At 36.7% G+C, this 12,940-nt stretch overlaps 1 protein-coding gene across 1 annotated transcript in view; it reads right to left on the bottom strand.

The window, feature by feature from the left end:
- Positions 1-8,650, bottom strand: part of LOC140244826 (uncharacterized) — a 125,494-nt gene extending 116,844 nt beyond the window's left edge. Inside the window, exon 1 of the mRNA XM_072324442.1 lies at positions 8,407-8,650. The gene's annotated coding sequence lies outside the window, so the exon portion shown is untranslated. The remainder of the gene's footprint in view (positions 1-8,406) is intronic.
- Between the last annotated feature and the right edge of the window lie 4,290 nt (positions 8,651-12,940).

The raw sequence follows: 12,940 nt of genomic DNA, 5'->3' as shown, positions 1-12,940 counted from the left end.
TTTCCTAATCGTAATTCAATGACAGGTCACCATAAATTCAAATGATACCCAAGGGTCACTTGATTGGTTTTCACTGCATGGTACAATGTCGCTGTAATTCTTTAATCATACTACCACAGGGTGGCTCCATACATATGGGTGTAGTTATATCTCCGTGACATGGGTGCAGAAGAGTCCCGCATCATTAAGTGTAATACACGGACTGTGTGATGCCACGCTCATCAATCCAGATCGCTCTTTCCGGCCTCGGCAAATAATCCCGACACGGGAAGCATGTGGCATTTAAGTGTGAACGGGAACAGGTAAAGCATGATTAAGCATTCCAAGCAGTGCCGAGAGAACACGCATTAAATACAGCGCCATCTCTCTAATCTTGAGCCAGCCGTGAATGTGCAAGAGTCTGCGATGCTGCAATGACATGTGGTCAAATCCCCACCATGATCCAAGCGAAGGGGGTTGATATGATTGAAATGTAAGTCTCGTGATTTCAATTCCCAAAACGGTCCGACTATTATGCAATACTGAACCCATGTACTCATTAGTGGCATTCACACCAATGCAAAATAGCGGGATACAAACTCTCAAGATTTCCACGGCTTTCAAAATCTTCAGATTTTTGCCAGTGTGGTATATAAAAATCTCACTAAATACTATGATAAGTATCACAGTCCAAATCCCCCAAAATCTTGCGATTATTTCAGAATTTACCATGATAATTTGAGAAACTGCATGATAATTTGTACCATGGTGAGTGTGTGAACGCTGGAGCAAATAATCTCACTTAGGTCATTTATGCCATCATTCAACACACAAGTCACAAAAGCAAAAGAACATGAACACAAGGGCAAGGGTAAAGTTTCTCTCTCTGCAGATTTTGGGCATGTGCAGTTTGGTCTACAAATCATCGCAACCAGCAATTTGTGGGATATTTTTGTCCAGCTGAACGGGTGCAAAAAATCTTTGGATTTGAATCTTGTTCGACATCCAGCTATTTTGTCTGTGTGAATAGCACTATGCAATACTTTGCATTGAATTGTTCCATCAAAATGCTCAAGGTACATAATTCTCCAGAATTCAATAACAAAATTCATTACGGATGATCATGTTGAAAATCAGAACATTCAAGTGTTAAACATTTTGTATCTTTGACAACACTTTGTATCTACTGATTCACAATGTTACACATGGCATTATAATTGTACATCACAGGAAATCTGAGTAAAAATTATACCACAATAATTTAGATAAAAACATTCTTTAATTTTTTTTTTGTTAGGTTACTGAACAAATTGAAAAATCAGTATGTAAGTAAAATCACATACCCGATACCTAAGAATGAACATGATGGATGTTTCCACAGCATTTTAGGTACACATGTATCAACTACTGTAGTCACTACATGTACATGTAGATATTCAGTGGAGGCGCAAGTGTAAGAGACTTGAAAGAAATCACTTTATCTGGTAAAAACATTCCTTCAATAAGACATGAATAAAAAAAAAAAGAACAAGGAAACTAACTTCATGCTAGTTCATTACTCGGTTGTCTCTAAAGTTAAATCACACAATCAAATGCTAAAGATAAAAACAAAAAATAGGGATATTTGTATCAACTGAATATGTTACACCTGTGTACATCTCCTCAAGTCTAGCTTTGTATCACTTGATGGAATTACATTACATAACTGGTAATTACACAGGCAAACATTATCCTCTGACTAAATTGGTCAATTAGGCACTGCCTGCAACTGACATGCCTTGCCAAAACAATTGCTCACTGTACTTCTTTGTGCTTGTTTAGCAGATGGTCAAAGTTTTACATGTACACATCTTAGACTTGTCAAATACCTCTGCCTCGATTTTCACCCATCCCCTCTCTTTCCCCACTATAAAAGATATTACATGGTTGGTATTTGCAGCTCTGCAGATAGACCAACGAAATGATGTTCATACAACCTTGGGCACTTTGCTGTACATTAAAAGTAGGCTCCCATTCTGTTACAATGTCATATTTCCAGTCAAAGCACTCTTCTAGCATGCACACATAGCCTGAGCAGCCAGTCACTGTAGATGTGGGAGGATTTTTCGCACACACATGGCATGACATACACATGGTGTACACAATATGTGTGGCATTTGTGAGTCCACTGACCTTATGCCCGAAACTTAGCTGCACAAGTCATGAAATGCAACATTGAATGTTGTGATCACATTGAGGATTTAAATTCCAATTACGTTCACATGGTGGTCTATAAGTTTATATTCCTGTATGTGGCATGGAAGACAACAATCTTGATATTGTGTGTAAGTATGCATGATGAGTATTGCCACAAAGTGCATGCCATGAGCATGTAGTGTCTTATGAATCCTTGGCCTACAGTTGTATATGAAGGCCCCCAGATGCTGTATAGGACTCTTGGTGCTGGCTGGTGCCATCTTAGCCTTTATCTCTCATCATTTGACTGCAGTGAATATGCTGTAATCTGAGGACACAAATCTTTAACCGGTTTTTAGTACAATTCCATAGCATTGGACTCACTGGCTAATTTCTGCTTTTCAGCTTGTTGTATTGTTCTCCTATTGTTGAATGTTTTGTATGGATGTTGGACAAAAATTGAAGCATGTTGCTGCTGTGACAGCTAGAACTCTTTATGGACCACCCTGCATTCTAAGGCACACTACAATAACTGTTGTTGTTTTTTCTGAGTGCACTCAAACATCATCATTCACAAGTTTCTGACTGGAGTGCCGGATCATTCAACACAGACGGGCAGTTCCGTAAAGTCGGACGTACATTTCGGACACTTTGAAGGCCTGGATTTTTATTGTCAAAGGGGGCATCTATGTTTCTAAGTGTGCAAGATGTGTAAAGGTGGTAGTACTATAAACTCACTTATTATTATGGTGGTACCTCGCTTCATTATGGAGTTATGTGTTAAAAATACCATGGTGTCGGACGTACGCGCACGAAATGACTTTTTCAACATTGAAGATTCATGTTCAAAAGTCTGTGATGTGTGAGGGCTTACAGTAAAACTGATACTAATTTTGATTGTATGAAGGATTGAGCTTTGTAACATATACCAGCATTATATATAAATCTGTTCCGAAAGTTGTGTAAATCATCAAAGTATGTCGGTGTCGGACGTACATTTTACGGTGTTGGACGTACTCGTGTAAAATTTTCAGAGGGTACGTCCGACACCGCTTCGGCACTCCGTATTTTCGGAAGTACAAAGAATATTCAAGTAATAATTCATATTTTAGACTCATAAGGTAATACTCCATGCAGACATATATATTGAACATTCATTGGAATTTACTATCTTCATTTCAACCAGTGCGTAAAATTGAGAAAATCAGAAACGTACGTCCAACACCAAAATGTAATTTCCTATTTTGAAGAAAAAATGGTCAAATTTTCCTTGTATCAAAAGCATTTGTACTCATAACAAATTGAATTCATTCAAAAGCAATGATGAACTCTTTTATTTTTTGATTCTTACTTCTTTTTCCAAATGCACATTGATGTAAATTACCCCCAAAAAAGTTTGAAAAATCCACAATTTTGAAAATTTCTTTGCATTATCAAAGATTAACAAAGGTCAAAACATAATAGAACAAGAGAACAGTCTAATTTGATATCTAGCCAACTTCAAAATCTTTGAAAAAAAATCACAGCTCAACATTCAAAATAAAACTTGTGGCCTTTGTGTTTTAAATGCCAAAATACAACAATAAAACTAAAGTTATTTGGGATCGATGTAACTGAACTTTTTATAGACCTACTATGTACATACTGTACTATACATATTGTACAGCCCTTGTAAAGACCCTAAATCATAAACTCCATGAACAGATACAGTAAATTCTACTTAAATCCATGCTTCAGAAAATGTTTTATATTATATAACTGTATACTGGATGCTATAAAATGTAAAATTCAACAAGTTGCAATGTAGGTACATGTTGTATGTACACTCTCCAATGTATTTTGAGAGACACTGCGTGATCAATGTAATGTTGCCATTTTAGTAGAAATACAAATTGTAGCTGCCTAGCTTACACAGGAGAGATTAACAAACACTTCCCTATCATTCCAGTGATTGATAAAACTCGTTTATTTGAACTGCAACCATAGCACTTAAGTGTGTGTAGATAGGTGCATTATCATGTACTTAATAATTCAAATGTTATATTTTTGACCAACAGGAATAGTGAATAACGCCTTAATATTTGTTCAAATTTAAGATGAGTTTAATAGGAAAGCTGAAAGAATTTCCAGAATATGCAATTATTGCATTACACATATACTACTTAAGGTTACATGTGACTTACACAGAATATTATGAAGAATGATTTGAACAAGGCTGCTTTTAATACCCCATATGGCATATTGCATGCACATGTACATGTACCCAGATTCTACAGTCATAAAATATAAAAAAAGAGTGTCAATCTTTAACACATTGCACACATGCTTTTCTTTCCACCAATTCTGAAAAAAAAAATACTTAGTGGATCATGCCCTTTTCTTTCTTAACCAGCAACATTCGTGTACGTGTATGTGCTGAATTTCAAGAGAAGAAAGTTTGATAATACAACTTACTAACCTATATGTACTTTGTCAGTCTGTGTTTCTAGGGCACCAGTTTTTGGCTATCAAAAGGCAAGTTCACCTTCATGTGAATTGAGAAAATGTGGCAATATCAATAGAACACTCCACATCAGTGAAAGTTTGAGGAAAATCAGACAATCTATTGAAAAGTTAGGAATTTTTGAAGTTTCAGTGCTGGTATCGCTGGATGGGAAGACTATTACAACTTATGATGTGTTAAACAAGAAAATATGAAGAAAATTGAACATGTTTTCACCTTTCTCGCATAATAAAAAAGAGCGCTTGACTTGTCTCTCTGAGAAGGAAGTGGGAATAATATTACATTTGAAGGGATGGTATACACAGTTTTCGTCAAGATGAGGTTCAGGTTTCCAACTTTTTTGTGAGATAACGAGAAACCTTTTATGAAATATTAAATAACATTCAATTCTACGAAGAATTTAGGTTTATTTGATGGAAATTGGCTTTGAAATGGCAGAGATATCCAAAAACAAAATGTCTTTTTAATAGTAAAATGTGGGGCCCACCTTTTATTAGGACCAGTTTGCTTTTCTTGGTTTTTTGACATCTACATGTAAGTCATTTCAAAAAAACAATTTTCATAAAAAAACTTTGAATTTCTCTTAGAATTATATGCTCTTTAATATTTCATACACTGTAAGTGGTTTTTAATTATCTCACAAAAAGTTGAAATCTGAATCCCCAATGTCAACCAAAACTACTGTATACCATCCCCTTCACATTCATCAGTGACAGGTTGGGAGAATGTGTACTGATTAAGAAATCAAATTTTGTGAATTCTCTGTGTATTTTCTTTATATCCTTCTATGCACGTGACATCATAACCATAGTAGTCTTCTCATCCAGCAGTGACTGCATAAAACTTTAAAAATCCATACATTTTGAATGGATTGTCCAATTTTCCTCAAACTTTCACTAATGCCCATGCATGGAGGTGAACTTGTCCTTTAAAGAACAGAGCAATGCAATCAATAACTCTCAAATACAAAATGCTGGATTCAAGCAGGGAAGTGAGACTAAAATTTTCTCTCACCTCCCTGATTCAAGGGGCTAGTCATGCAGTAAAACTTTTTGTGTAAAATATTTTAAAGATTGTTCATACAGAAAAAAAAAATCTTCAGCAATTCAAGCTTTTCTGCAAATCAGGTGCTGAATTCTGCTTTCTGTTGAATACTAGTACCCTTAATTGGGGTACTACAATGTAAAATTTAAAAAAATCAAAGTGCCTAGTTCAGGTTGATCTATTTTTAGCGGCACCGACCCTTGTTGGCAGACATGCTGTAACTGTATTGAACTGCATGCTCCAAATCTCTTTTATAACTTGACTGTTCAAAAATTCCTCATAATTATGTATAGTGCGATTATTTGCTTTGATTTTATCATGAATTCATATGCAGAATACTCTACAATGAAGAAAGGTGTAAACTTAGCTGTGCCATGTCTGATAAAATTGAAATTGAAGGGGTTACTGGAGTGACAATATGGTGTCGGACGTACACAGTGTCGGACGTACATTAAAAGTGTACGTCCAACACCATGATATCTCAGTTTTGACAAAGCATACAAGTGACCTTTGATGTTGGTTACATTGCCTATGACAAACTTACTTTGCATCCTAAGTGATATGTTTTATCTCGCTTCAGATTAATGTGAATATTAAAAAATGTATGTTCACGGTGTCGGACGTACATCAGCAAAGTGGTCGAACCTGGGAAAACTGTTACTAAAAAAACAAAAAGACTGGGGGTTTTCTTTGATTAATAATTGAAAAGTGTACCTTTCAACCTTATTGGCAAGATATAAGAGTTGTGTAGATCTGAATTCTTCAAGAGATAAATCAAAAGTATATTTTGGTTATTTTTTTACTAAAAATGAGAGGAAAATTAGCCTCTGACTTTAAAACCTGTAATTCTTAAAATACACATAACAAGTTGAAATAAAAAAAAGTCCATGAAAATATAATCTATGACGATTGATATGATATGTTACTTGCAGTGATTTGACGATTTTGAAATTTCGATGTTGAGGTTTACTATTTTACGGAATTGCCCAGACAATGTTTTTTGATCCCACACAAAGTGAAAGCACACAAACATGTATGCTGACACATGCATGTGTCAACACATGTGTATTCATTACATTGCATGTCTGTTTAGTTTACAGGATGCGTCATAAACTGTCAAATTCCAATAATCCATGGACTGAATTTAAACCTGTACATGTACATGTACCTTTTGTGAATTCCAGGCTTTAGAGTCACACAAAGTTTGACCACAAGTCTACAATACGAGGAAGGGATTTCCTAAGTTTGAAAGGAGGTGCATAGAACCAAGTCACACTATCCTTTCATCTTCAACAGAGACAACAGATTTATGCTCTGTGTTGTATAAAAGATTATGCTCTCTACATCCACATCATGCATTTGCCCAATTCATCAGCATACATAGTATACAAATTTTGTAGTCTTATCATACTAAAGCACACAACTATACTTTTAATAACTTCAGGTTGTTCTTGGCAACCACAGATCTTGCCCAAGACTTGCAAACTATCAAATGCACACCAATAAACAGGAGAGCATGGTCTTAAATGTATTGTTATTTCATATAAAGTAAATTCTGTTGGATGTCAGTGGGTCATTATAATTATAACCTCTGCTTCATGAAAAAAAAGGAACAAATATAGCTTTATGTATTTACAGGAACAAAGAAAATCAGTATGTAATACAAAACAACAGGTCAAAGTCTACCCAGAGGTCACAGCAGTTTGCTTCCCTTTGCAACATATTCATGATGCTCACATACATACAAATAATGTCACTGTACAGTTGTACTATAAGAATATTCATGTTAAGATCAGAAATATCCCATGTGAAAACAAAACACATCAAAACACATCCATGATCACTATTCTCAGCAGTTAATCTAGAAGCTGTGGCTATAGTGTGGCCATTCTCTTTAGCAACATGAACAGATTATTACATAAAAAGAGAGGTGCAACTACATCTAGTTTGTACCATCATTTGTACACCAACAACATTCCTCCTCCTTTGGTCCCAGATGGAATGTTAAAGAGTAATTTGAAGAAGAAGAACACAATAAACAAGGTGGCACAAGTTCATCAAATTCTGTAACATTTTGCCAGGGTTACACAATTAGTGGACAGAAAACTCTTACTTGTTACAAATAAAATAGTGAGACAAATACTAGTCGAGAAATTCAGAAAAAAAAAGTTCTTGTTTATGAACCAGTATAGACACTAGAGATGTAGAGTTTCTAAATGTTCTGTACTAGCCTGTATGTTTATATTCTTGAACACTTCTGTCCTTTTCCCCACACGCGCAATGACATCTAGACCCCCCTCCCCCCCCCCTTAACTTGTTAGAGAATCGACTGTGTTGTTGCTGTTTTTTTTTTTTTTTTTTTTTGGGGGGGGGGGGTTGTAGATAAGCACAAAATTGCAATGTCTACACCACACGTATTCTTAACAATAGTCCACTACCCTCATATCTATTTCTAGTCATAATATTCAGTGTAGACTATTCTAGGGAATTCTACACAGAAAAGTAGAACAAGTTAGACCCTATATCAAGCTTTAACTATCTTTTAACTCAGGTCCTCAGTAAATGCTGGGTTGAATGACAGGATTGCTAAAGTGGATACTCTACCATTGTGTTTACCAAGTAGAAATAGTCTAGATTTGTAATGTACCTTCTTTTCTGATTCAAGCGCGATGCAAGAGAACAAACACAAGAAGTGTCACACTTACCGGTTCTTGTGTTCATATTCATATGATTTAATATCCAGGTTACAATTTCCATTACTTTTCCGCCGTTAGTTTTGGTAGCTGACGATGTCTGCTTTCGAACTCCTTTGTTTTGTCATGTCACTCTGCTTTCCTCGCCTCTTGGGAACTTCACGATCGAGCAGGACGAACTAGCGAGGATCAAACAATAAAGCAGACGGAGCGGTGTTTATACAGGAATCCGGATCATCAGGCACAGCCACTACTCAACTGTATAAATGAATGGTAAGGTTGCAGCTCTGCTGTGCGGTGTAGAGCAGATACCTATGTAACCTACCTACCAGGTCCTCTGGGCTGCGAATACTCACGTACATACCCTACGAGGGCTGGAAAATCCCGGAAGTGGATGACACACGTCGATCATTGATCCGATCTTGTTTGGCACAAGATGGCAGTATACTACGAACGCCAGAAACCCGCTCTGACGAACGCTAGTCACTAGCTAGCTCTGCTGATCTGAGAAACTTTGAGATTTCATATAAAAGTGGTCTAACCCAGAGCCACAATGACGCATTACCACCTTTGATTACTGTTCTGTGGCTGGAACAGCACAATTTCATGCGATAAAACGACAATTATCTCTCCTAGTTTATAAGTTGTAGGGTTTACACAATGACAAGAAACTCGCGACATGTTCAGGAAATGAATATTGAGCGTGGTGTGTATCCCGTATGAAATCATATTAATGTTCACCCGTCAGCATTTTACATTCATATCGAAGTTATCTTGACTTTTTAATTGATACCCTCTATTCTTTCAGATGCCAAAATTCACGGGGATTCCAAGTAAAGCAGTAATTGGCTATAATTCTAGAAAGCAATTTAATCCTTATTGAATATTTGTCCCATAGGGAAGAACTCTGACGTGTTATATTAATTAAAAGTGAAACAAAACATTAAGGAACAGTGTTTATTGTAAGTTTTGTTGTTGTTTTTGTTTTTGGTTGATCGGTTGGTTGGTTGGTTGGTTGGTTGGTTGGTTGGTTGGTTGGTTGGTTGGTTGGTTGGTTGGTTGGTTGGTTGGTTGGTTGGTTGGTTGGTTGGTTGTTGTTGTTTTTGTAAGTGAACAGTCTCGGCGACCTCGGGTATACATGGTCGTATTCTTGTGACAGACTAATCAGCTTTCTGCTTCCATCTTAATCGAGTAATTGAAATCTACTAAAATAATATCCCCGTGATAATGGCAATGCAAAGTTTACCAGAAAGGCAAAAGCGTAAATGACACAAACGAGGTAAAACACAGGGCCGGCGGAGCGTTTTTAAAAGCGTGGGGGCCCACTTCCGGGTTTCATGAGCTATAAAGCAAAAAAAAAAAACAACAACAACAACAACAACAACAACAACAAACATTTTCAGTGGAAAAACATAACCTTACCGCGCTCACACTTCAAGATCTCTATCTAGGCCTATTGAGTGCCGCTTACGTACTTCCGGGTTAAAAAAAGTGTGGGGCCCAAAGTGATGACACCTATGTATTTCTTTGTATGGTGCACAAAAAGTGTGGGGGCCCGAGCCCCCACGGCCCCCACGGCTCCGCCGGCCATTAAACACTATATATACAACTGAAGAATGAAGAAACGTCATTGATCATGTACGGCCCACGAGATCGACACTGGGCAAATAAGGCCCACCCTTGAGTCTAGGCCCATGAGTCCGACAGAAGGCAAACAAGGCCCATTGCAGGAGTCCGACACTGCTTCATAAGCTCCGTAATGTAATGAATGTCGGGCTCATGGGCTGTTATGTAATATGACTCATGTGTGTCGAACTTCTGACATGCACCCATGGAAAAGTATCAACAAGTGAATGTGATGTAAAGTTCATAATGATTATTCTCGAAAGAGTATAGTCTTGGTAACGCACTATACTGATATGTTATTGTTTTCGTTAATGACATGCCATTTTTAACTTGATTTTGATAGACACTGTGTAATTAGCAAACAGAATAATGGCTTGACGCCGTCCAAAAGAGTTACATGAAGAAAAAAAAAGTAAGGAAAACCACGAATATGAAAATTTTGAAATATCTACAGATAGTATATCATCAATAGCAACCACCTTTAAATGATTATTGTGTAAATCAGATAGATTACGCCCATCCCACTGGAATTCAAAATATAGCCTTTTGTATAGGTTTATTGAAAGTCATATTTTGTTCATTATAGTTTTTTTCCAGGCAAGTTTCACAGTTTTGTAATTCAATTTCGTAAAAAGAAGCATTCACTTTCGTCGAAATAATATGCTCATGCATCGAAATATGATTAATTCAAAATCATTTTTTCGTCGCCCAAATTATAGGTTGATATGGCAACCAATTTCGCATTTGTTCATACAGAGGCGAAACCAGGGAAAGCGCAGCGGGCGCTCCCCCCCCCCCCCCCATTTTGTGAAAACAAAAGAAAAGATGGGAGGACGCATGCGCATGTTAATTTAAACGTATATACATGGATCACACTTGTGATGATGAAGATAAATAATATTTATCTAGAATGAAGATTATAAAAATGAATGATTATGATCATTATGAAAATGAATATGTCAAATGAAGATTATAAACACTATTATGATGATTATACTATGATAGAAATGCAAGATGTAAATTAAATACAAATGTATCACAAAAGAAACAATGTGATAATCATGATGAATAGAAGGATCATGTTGTTCACATAAAGTGTTGAGCCAAGGAAAGGTGTTGAGATGAAAAAAAAAAAAATGCTGATCATAATGATGAGATTGAGAACAAATTAGAAGTCACATGAGATGATCACATGGACAAATCACGTTTGCTAATATGAACGTGTATTATGCGGAATTGAAGGTTCAGTTGTGAAAATCGATCACTCAAAAATGAAATTGAAAGTGCTTTGAAGTGTTAACCTTTTTTTTTTTTTTTTTTGCCTGTCAGCTGAAAAAAAAAAACCCTAAGTGGAATGAGAAAGATGAGGTGAAGACCCTTTTTTTTTTTTTTTTTTTTTTTTTTTTTTTTTTTTTTTTTGCTTGTCAGCTGAAGAAACCCGCAAGTGGAAGGAAAAAGATGAGCTGAAAAAAAAAAAACCAACCCGGAAGTGTTGCGCTGAAGGCCTTTAAAAAAAAAAAAAAAATTTGCTTGTTAGCTCATGAAACCCGGAAGTCCCCCCCCCCCTCCCACACACACACACACACACACTTTTGAAAACGCTCCGCCGTCCCTGATACGAATTAGGGTTGGGCCATTTCATGGCAGCGTTTTGTCTGCCAATCATATGCAAGGATTTCAGTAGTTTGTAACAGTTTGCCAGAAAAAAAAAAATACAAAACGCTTCATGAATTGCCCCCCCCCCCCCCCCGAATGCATATAGAATGAAAATGGAAGACAATTTCACGAAATTGGCCAGGGAATCCTGTAATAGAATCTGCAACGTGGCACAGGTAAGTCCTGCACAAGACACCAAAGTAGATGGAAGTTTCACCACGTCACCCTCTCGCACAATCCCTTGTTCTAACATTTGTAACCTCCCTGCATTTTCGTCTAGAACAAGGAGCTAAGGCGAGTTTCATTTATCTTTATGCATCATTTGATTATTTATTAATTTAATTTAGTTTCATTGCCTTCTCGACCTAAACAAGTTGCCTGGGCACTCTGAGGTCGCCTGTCGCAATCCCTCACCAATGCGAGTTTCAGGCGAGTTAACAACAGGGCGCCCTCTCGCAGAACGTCCGTGTTTCGCCAATTCGAATCTTTGGCCTTGAACTTGAGAAGCGATTGCGGAAAATAGGTCTACATGCTTCACGTTGTATTGTTTCATTTGTTAATTTGATTGAATTTCTTCGCGTTCATTTTCAACGACAACCCAGTAACACCAACAAATATTAATGTTTTTGCTTCATGGTCACGTGGCTTGTGTGTGGGAACAGTTCACTTGTGCATGACACAAGGGAAACAGTATACTGAGCAAATGGGAAAAAGTTGAGACAGGATGTGAGTGAAAGTCGTGAGAAACAAACGAAGAAATCAAAATTCACGTAAAACACAAAACAAACAAAAATATTTTACACTCCTAAAACTATTTTAAAAAAGTTTTGAAAAAAGTTATAGGGGATTAGAAAGCAATATCGTGTTGGAATTCTTAAGGTCATACTTTAATCCGAATATGAAATAAGGTTTGTTATTCCGAAGATTTGTTGGTCGGAAATGAAAATGAAAAAAAAAAGAAAGAAAGAAAGATCTAATCTGCTCTGACGGTTCATTATTCCGAAGAAGAAATAAGGTTCATATTAGGAAGGTTAGTTAGCACACACCTTTCCACATTTTCGGGTCAGCGAACGTCCGAATTAAAGAACATTCTATATCATTCTCGGATTTCCGTACCTTCGAAAAATCGAAAATCGTTTCATTTTCGGACTTAACAAGCCTTAGGAATAACGAACTTTTGACAGCATTCAATAATATTGAATGTTCGGATAAACGAACCCTGTTTCATTTTCAGTGTGGTTCGGAACTATGAGCCTTCGTCGAT

This window comes from Diadema setosum, chromosome 2 (assembly GCF_964275005.1).
Source record: "Diadema setosum chromosome 2, eeDiaSeto1, whole genome shotgun sequence".
Lineage (NCBI taxonomy): Eukaryota > Metazoa > Echinodermata > Echinoidea > Diadematoida > Diadematidae > Diadema > Diadema setosum.
The sequence above is the reverse complement of the archived record's forward strand: the minus strand, read 5'-3'. Positions and strand labels throughout refer to the sequence as shown.